The following is a 9,040-nucleotide window of genomic DNA, read 5'->3' as shown; positions in this document are numbered from 1 at the left end:
CTAAACCTATCTCTCTAATTCTTCTTAATCTTTCTATCTCCCTAAACCCACCCTCCTGGCACACTATTTCTTTATGCCTTAAACTATCTCTTTCCAACTTCTTCCCCCTCCTTTCCTTTTTAAACTCTTTACAAAATTCCCCCTCTTACTTATTGTCTTTCCCACCTATCACACATTCATCTAACCCCTCCAATTCACTATCCTTCCCCTAAATGTTTTCAAAATGGTCTCTCCTAACATTTTCTCTCTCCCTACCTTCGATATGCTCATAACTATAATTTTGTTCATTAACTTAATTTCTCTTTCAGTTTGTGGAAATGCTTCACTTCTAGTGATCATATCATTACTCCATACCGTAACTTGCACTCATAATTTTTATAACTTGCTTTGTAAGTCAGTTGTTAAGTGTTTATTTTTATTATGACTCCGATAAGAAGGGAGGGGTGTTCATGACACTAAGGTTTAACTGGTTCTCACCACGTTTTTCTTGTTGGATGGTGGCAGGTAGGTAGACTCCCCTCTTCAATACAAATGATGTTGCCAACGACTTATCAAAGCTCAACTTCTCACATTTTCTTTTTCTTATAGAAAAAATTGTTCACCCTCTAGTGATGTTACTTCACTCTTAGTGGATGTTTATTTTAAAGTTTATCTATAAAACATTTCTCATTGCTACTCTAAATTGTCTTCTCTTCACTATGGAAAGAGGTATTGTAAATGTCTCCTATGCACACACACACACATACCTTCTTGACAATTTTGGTCAATAAGGAGTGCAGTTTTCTCCCCCATGTATAAAAATGATTTTTTCTATGCTATAGGTCAAATGACACATGCTATATATGTTTTCAAAGATCTAACAACCCCAATGGGTATATAATTGACCACAACGTGGCAATTACATCAAATTAACCCTTTAAAACAAGTTTTTTTTTTTGGGACTCAAGAGAAGTCCTTATGCCTTACATGTGTTAAAGGCCATGACCTGATGCCTTACATATGGTAAAGGCCATTCATCTAAATTGTCTAGACCTGTTAATGTGACCTTAGGACCTTAGGACCTTTTACTTGTACCTTGGGTCCTTAATACTTCTTAAACCAGACCTTCAGACCTTTGGACAGTTGTCCATTTAGGCCTTTTTCGACCTCTTTATACCTTAAGTACCTTATGGTCTTTTGGTCATTTTTCCTTATTAAAAAGCGTTTTTCATTGGGTTGTAGACAAAACGTGAGATCTTATAAAAAATAAAAATTTCAAAAAGAAAAGGCAGTACCAAGTTTGAAGAAAAAGTTTAACTTGTCTATCTTGATGATGATGTTGATGCTAGCTACCATTTTTAATAGAGTTACCATGTGTATTCCAACAAGTTATTATCCCTAAATGAGAATGTTAAAGTCTTTGCAAACAAGATAATATACTCTAACAGCCTCTTGCATACACACAAACCATTCATCATCACTCTCCAACAATCCCCGTGCTATGCATGCTGCCTTGAAAGTAGGGTACACTTGACTGTCAAAAGTACATAGGTCATCAAAGGACTTGCATCCCATGCACACATTGAGAAGCATATGCATGAAGTAGAGCTCACCAGCCGAGGGGAAAATATTGTACATCTGACCGATGGTATTCCCCTTGTCTTCTAGTCCACTACTTACTGGTTTTGTTCCAAACCAACTTGTATGGCAAGTCACCATACAGCAAGTTGCTTGCATCATATTGCAACTGATTTTAAGTGAACCATTATGTGAGGGTGGTCTTTTGATTTTGTTCCCTGCCTACAACATTTTGCAAATCATCATCATCTCGAAAGATGACATTATTGCGCATCGGAAGATGAACCTGTAATCTTTGCACATCGGATTTTTCATCGTGCGTGGCATACTCGTAAATTCGCTAACATGCTTCTGATGCTGACACATAACATGCATCTAAGTAACTACACTTGCCCGATAGCCATCAATGCACTGGCATATTGATTGCACTCGTGTATCATCCTCTGCAACAACTCCAAAATGCCTGGATCCAAACCAGGCATCCCATGCAAACGGTGTTCTAGTTCATGATCAATGTCATACACGTACAACTATGCAAAATGTGGCATCTCTTGCCTAGCCTCATCGGGCAACAAATTTCCAACCCGATGATACACACTACCATGGACCCGAAAGTTTTGTATACCCCCATTCCCACGGAACATTTAATCAACATGGGCTCCCAATGAAACAAATGCCATGGCACTATTATAAGCCCTAATGTTTTTCTTAAACAGTTTGCTTCTAGCATCATGTCCGTGCAGTAGAACTCTCAAAATCTTTGGTGGTTCTTCTAATGGCAACAATGACACACGACCAACTTTGCAACAGTGCTTGCCCACAACTTGATGCATATGCATTCACGTCTCTTGTTTCCACAGTTGAGCCTAGCAAAAGCTGCATGTATGATCCATGGATCCGAGTGCATGAAGAGAAAAAGCATTGAAGACTAGTGGATACAAAGATGGATGCTCTATATTTTCCCTTAACGGAAAAGTATGCAAGATAGAGAGGCTCCCCCCTACACCCAAAATCACAGCCCTGTTGTGAACAACATGCCTTCGGGATCTTAAATGAGTAGCATCCTTGGTTGCATCCATTTGAGTAGTTGTACGTACTATTGGAGCAGGTTCATGCTCATTACCTACTATTGGTGAAGTATGGAGGTCCATTGTATTTTCAGCAATGCACGCTACATTACTGTGCCCATGCATTTGATTCTATTGTCTGCATAGGCCAACTTCTACATCCATAGATTCCACTACCACCCTCACGCTTCTAGCAACCCGCTGTCCCTTGCACCACCCTTGCCATGCACACATGGTATTTTGTGCGGCTCTGCGGTCTCTGCCTCTGGACACTGGCCTAGTCTTGCCTTCATCGTCTCTCCTCAGGCCACCATGTGGCATGTGCACGCGCCACCCTAGGCCCTTGTGCATGTATTTACTACCTTCCCTAGGCCCTTCTGCGCTATCTTACGTGACTGCATCGAAAGGTGAAGAGCTCCTCTCTCTCTCCCCGAACCTCCCTCCTCCTCCCCCGAGCCTCCTCTTTTAATGCCGAACCTCCCACAAACCTCCTTTTGATGCCGAACCTCTGGCGAGCCTCCCTCCTTGTCCGTATGGGATTAGTCTCCTTTAGGAATAGAATAGACTATGGCCCTTGGATTTAATCTAGCAATTGTGAGCCGTAAGATTGAAATCAATTAAGGAACGTTCTTCATCAACTACCCATACACGCGCACGCCTTCTTTTGTTCGGCCTAGCCATCACCATAGCATCCCTTTGGCTCGTGGTTTTCCTGTTCCTTCCTCCCCCTCCCCCATGAAGGAGAAATATGTTTCTTTCCACTGACACTTGCTCGGCTTCTATTCCCAACTCACGTCTCAGACAATTGTGTCCTCTTCCCCGCCAATCGAGCTTCACATTTCTCGCCAACAAATCCATCGCACAGCCAACCAATCTCGCTCACCTCCATGCCTCATCGCCAGGCCTCAGTTCGAGCTCTCAAATCATGCTATTTTTGTAGAACATCAACACTCAAGCAGCGGCAACGAGTTTCCTGCACACATCCTTCAGCATCGATCGCATCTTTGCTTTAGCCTCCCCTAATACCGACGAAAATCCTTTTGGCAAAGTTCTGTCACCTACAGTGCGTCTCACGAATCCCAGGCTCCCCCTTCGAGATCCACATCATTTGCTTATCTTAGCTCTAGGCCTCTAGAGATTATAACCATCCTCGGGAAGGATGGACTACCCTTGGCAGCGCTGCATCACCTCAGCTTGGCATCTCCGCTGAGAAGAGAGAATCCCAACACTTGCCTGCAATTGTGTTGGATGCCAAGAGGTCGTCTTCTCGAGTTGTATGCGACTGTTGAGGGTTCCAACACCGGGTCTTCTCGAAGATTCATCGTGAATTCAGCGTCACATCCCCTCATCAGTGTCCTGCGGGGTGCAGTAGCTGCCAACTGCCGATTTAATTAGAGCGGGAACTCATGCCTCGAGCTACACCAAGAATCCCCTTGCCAACGTGATCGCCCTCCCCTTGCCACCGTGAGTGCCCTCGCTCCCTCTTGCTTGCCTCTATACACTATGCATCATCTTTAGTGGCCGTCGTACTTGTTGGCATTCCATGATCTATCATTGAGAAATTCTGGTTGATGCAGGGGAGATCGGTGCCATTGGAACCATAAGCTGCTTACTCGACCTTCAAATGTTTGGGTGTGCTTTTGTTTCACGGCCATCACCATTTGTCGCATCTTTTCTTTTGGCGTGTCTCTTTGCATTAGAGCAAAAGGAAAAACTCCCAAATCACTACCGATTCAAACACACTAACATAATCGACAGTTGGTCGGTTGCAAAGTTGATAATCAATGTCTTTGGTTGCTATTGGAACCTTAATCCAGACTTTGTTTCTATGATTTGGCATTCATGCCGACTCACGAGGTGGAAAGAATAAAAAAATCAAAGTGCGAGCATTTTATACTTCAAGTATGACTATCATCATGCCTAATCCCTTCTCATTGTCATTCATCACATTCTCTTTTGTTCCATTAAGAATGGATGGAGGCTATGGAGATCTTCTCAAATTTTTATTATGTTCATCTCTGTGATGTTGTCTAGGATAGAAATTGAATTAGATGTAGTAGTTGGGCTTCTTCACATATGTGAAGAAAAGTGGAAAAGGAAATTGAAAGCCTTCTTGAAGACTATTCAAGCTAAGATGAACTATTCAACAATCGAACTCTTATATATAGTGCCGCACTTTATAAAATGAAAGCACTTAAGGAGGTTTTGTCTCGCAAGGGCTTGCAATATGTTCCTAGAACATTACATTCACAGTGGAGTTAACAATGGAGGTAAAGGATTGAGAGACGAGATGGGCAGGACTATCATGCATTTGGCTAACTTGGACAATGAGTGATTTTGCAGCAAAGTTTGGTAATAATCATTCGAGTAATCATTCCTACAGGACTTGAAGACTGTGGATGAGGAGAAAGTGTTCGAGATAGCCCATGGCTTGCCATGGGTTTCACACTAGTATACTATAAGGGTGTATAAGAAATTTTTTAAAAGAAAATGAGTACCCTTAACTTTATTATTTTGGATTTTCCCTAGACTCACCTTTGTAGGAGTACTTGTTTAAGAATGATCTCCATTGCCTAGATTAGTCACTAGATAGAGAGATTAGTGTTTGGGAACTCCCCCTTGGGGTAATATAATGTCTTAAGGGCAAATGATCTAGATGGAATTTATGAAAAACAAATCTTGAAGCCCCTTATAATCCTCTTATTTCTTTTCCATTAATAATTGTTTAACTTTGTCTAACCATGTATGCCAACCCTTTATTATTTTTTTAAAACATAAGAATGCTAAGGTTTGGCATATGCGCATCTACATTTTATATGACATATATAATATATATATTTTTTATAAGGTGGATTAAGGGAATGATGTGATATATTACACTTTGAGACTATATATACGGTTATGACTTGGCACAATGTTAGAAATAAACATGAGGCTAGGGCTTGGTTTGATACTGATAATTGTCCAAGGAGATTCATTATTTGGACCCCCACGGGAAATGGTTTGAAAAAAAAGATAATAAAATAGAATTTATAATTTTAAATTCTGTCTTTAAATTTGAGCAAGGAAATTGTAGACATGAGGTGAAGGAGAAATGTCTTTGACGGTTATTACTATTTAAGGATTTCTTTAGTTGAGTCAAGACATATTCTGTCAATTGTTCTATATGTAGGTTTCTATGCATCATTTTTTGGGTTCTCGTGTGCAGGCCTAACATGATTCAACATCATGATTGGTTGACAATTGGTTAAAGGACAACATGGCCTTTGATTAATCTATATAATCCCTTTGGAATTTGCTCTAAGATTTTATAAGCATTTTATTAGCCATTAACATGCCAACCTCTGATTATTTTCGAATACAAGAATGCCAAGATTTGATTATGCGTTGTGATAGTACTAGATGAGTCAGCATACCTCTCCATCGGATTAGCATTAGAAGATCTTTGCATGATTTGATGGATGCTAAGTACAGCGTTGGCAACTTTGGGGAGTACTCTGTGGTGGGTTATCTCGATTTATTGTAATATGGGAATGAATTATTTGTTGGATATTACTTTTGACCCTTTTTGTATTTTAGATGTTTTACTAAATGAATGTGAGTACTTAGAATTGACTCCCACTTTGATACTTTGTCTAAAGGGATTGAATATTAATGGATTAATCCCACTTGTTGTTTGAAAAGGGCAATGGCTATATATGTTTACATTTGGATTACTCAAACATTGAAAGTTGGTCCAATTGTATAGTAGGCTAGATTGTTTGGTAGGAAACATACACACACACAAGCACGCATGCACGCAAGCGCGCGTACACACACACACACACACACACACACACACACAGTTTCTACACCTTCCCCCTTTTTTCTCTAGTCCCCCCCCGTTTTTAAATTTCCCCACCTCCCTTAATTATTTTAATTCCCTCATCTTTTTAATTTTCTTCGCATTTCCTAAAATTTTCCTATTCTTTACTCTTTTCTTGTTTACTTTTTCCAAATTTCCTTATTTTTTGCTTTTTGCTTATCTTCTGTCATCTTATTTCCCTACTTAACTCTTTTCATATTATTTTCCTTTTAATTTTCTTTCTTACCTCTTACTTAGTACTAATTTACTCCTTTTCTCCTCACTTCTTGGTCTTCTTTTACTTCTCCAATTTTTAAACTTACTTCTAATTCTTCCCATTACTAGTGCTTCAGCTCCCTTTATTTAAGGTTTATTTTCAATAATTTCCTTTTTCCCCTAATTTCATTATTACTATTTCTCCATTATTTTATTTTTTAGACCCTTCATTAATTAAACCCTAAAATTTCACTCATCCTCCCTATTTCTCCCTCGGCTCTTCCACACATATTTTTTTCTTTACTAAGTCCCTTTATTGATTTAAACCAAACTAAGAAACAATGGTCCCGAATTTACACCCCCCTTTCCCGCCCCCTCTCCTAAAAAAACCCTACGCACACATGCCCCTTGGTTCCCTTGTCGCATTTCACTCTGACCCGCACCTATTTTTGCATGTTGCACCCACCTTTATAACTCCCTTGTACTTCCCACCTTCCCAAACTCTCGACTCTCCCTTTCCCTAACTACTCTTCCCTCTTCCCTATATAAAGCCTAACTGCCAACATACCCTTCCCACCACTAACTCTCTGGCCTATTTGGTCTACTCCCCATCCAGTTGGCTGTGCTACCTTGCCCTCTTTTCTCGCTATGTGCTGCCCCTTACTGCTCTACACAGTGTTGACACCTTCGCATCACATCACTAGGGTCCCGCACTCGTCGCCTCCCTCAACCTCATACTCCTTCATTGGTCCTCCCCCCCCCATGCTCTTTGACAAACTGCCATTGTAAGCTCCCAGCAGAACTGTGGCACATACGATTTTTAACTTGGTGGCTCCCCCCTCATTTACTTCATCACATCCTTCCACTTGCTTCACCATCATGTACATGTCCCCCTTCCCCTTTCTTTTACCTTCATCCTCCTTACACTTAATTATTTCTTACCTTTTTAGCTCTTTCGACAAACTTCTCACTTCCACTTAACCCCCTTTCACACCCCATATATATACCCCTCTCCCCTTATTTTTTCCAATTTTCCCCTGCCTCTATGACCCTTCTATATATATATATATATAGTTTTAGTTATTTTTCTTTTATTTGTTTGCTCTAACTTTAGTGTAAGTGCTCACTTAACATATTTCCCTTTTTTCCTTTTTTCTTGACTTATTCTTTCTTATTTTTCCATTCTTTTTGCTTATTGTCATTTTTCTTTATTTAATTATTTTATTTATTTCTTCTATTTCTCACTTATATTATTTCTTGCATTACTTTCTTTTTAGTACTAATGCTTTACTTCAATCTCACTTAAATATTTACTTTTTTCCTTTTTCCTCATTATGTTTCTAGTTCACTTAAGTTATTTTTTCACTTTTTTGTTTTCACTTACATTATTGTTTACTTCCCTTCCTTTTTCTTTATTTTTCTAGTACTTTATTAACTTCTATTAAGATTTTCTTTTAACTTTCTCTCCTTTCTTTATTCTTACGCTTTTCCTTTCATAGTATGTGTCCTTTGTATAATTTTCATCTCATTATTGAAGTTTGAAATCTCATGTCTATTGATCTCTTCTTAGTTACCCCCTTCCTTTTTTCATAAACTTTAAATTCACTCGCTTATCTAGTCCTTATAAAAATTCCCAAAGTCACCCTTTATAATCCCCAAATGCTCAAATTCACTTATTATTCCTTGTAAAGACACCTTTTTTTGACTTGAAGACTCGCCCTTTTATTAAATTTTCCTTCTACAAACTCCCAAATTAACCCGATAACTCCCCAATAAAGTACCAATAGCTCTAAATTCACTGATGACTATTGCATTCTACTTGACACTCTTAAAGTTAATATATAGCTTGATAAGGTTTATGGTTAAGTTTCAATTTTTATTGTGACCCCGATAACAAGGGAGGAGTGTTTATGAGACCTGCCTTTCCAACTAAGCTTTAGTGGTTTCTCACCATGTTTTTCTTATTGGATGGTGGCAGGTATGCAGACTCTCCTCTTTAATAAGAGTGACACTTGCTAGGACTTCTACAAGCACAAATATTTTTGCAAAAACATTTTGTCCTTTCTTATCAAAACTTTTATGTACTTTTTATATAAAAAAAGGAAGGTTTACCTACTCACTCAAACTCTTCCTTAACTCTATAAAATCCTCTCTCCTTTCCTTTGTCCTCTCTCTTTCGTCATTTAACTATGCAAAAGGGGTTTTAGTCTTATCTTCCACACACCTGTCCTTTCCCTTGCAACTCTGGATGGTTGCACATAGTCATTAAGGCCTCTTTTGGCTTCTTGATTCCTTTCATTAAACTTAATTTACCTATATTTTACATTAATTATGTTACTAATCCTCTTCTTGTCTT

The sequence above is a fragment of the Dipteris shenzhenensis genome, chromosome 5, assembly GCF_047967505.1.
Source record: "Dipteris shenzhenensis isolate YYH24624 ecotype China chromosome 5, Dip_SZ_1.0, whole genome shotgun sequence".
Classification (NCBI taxonomy): Eukaryota; Viridiplantae; Streptophyta; class Polypodiopsida; order Gleicheniales; family Dipteridaceae; genus Dipteris; species Dipteris shenzhenensis.
The sequence above is the reverse complement of the archived record's forward strand: the minus strand, read 5'-3'. Positions refer to the sequence as shown.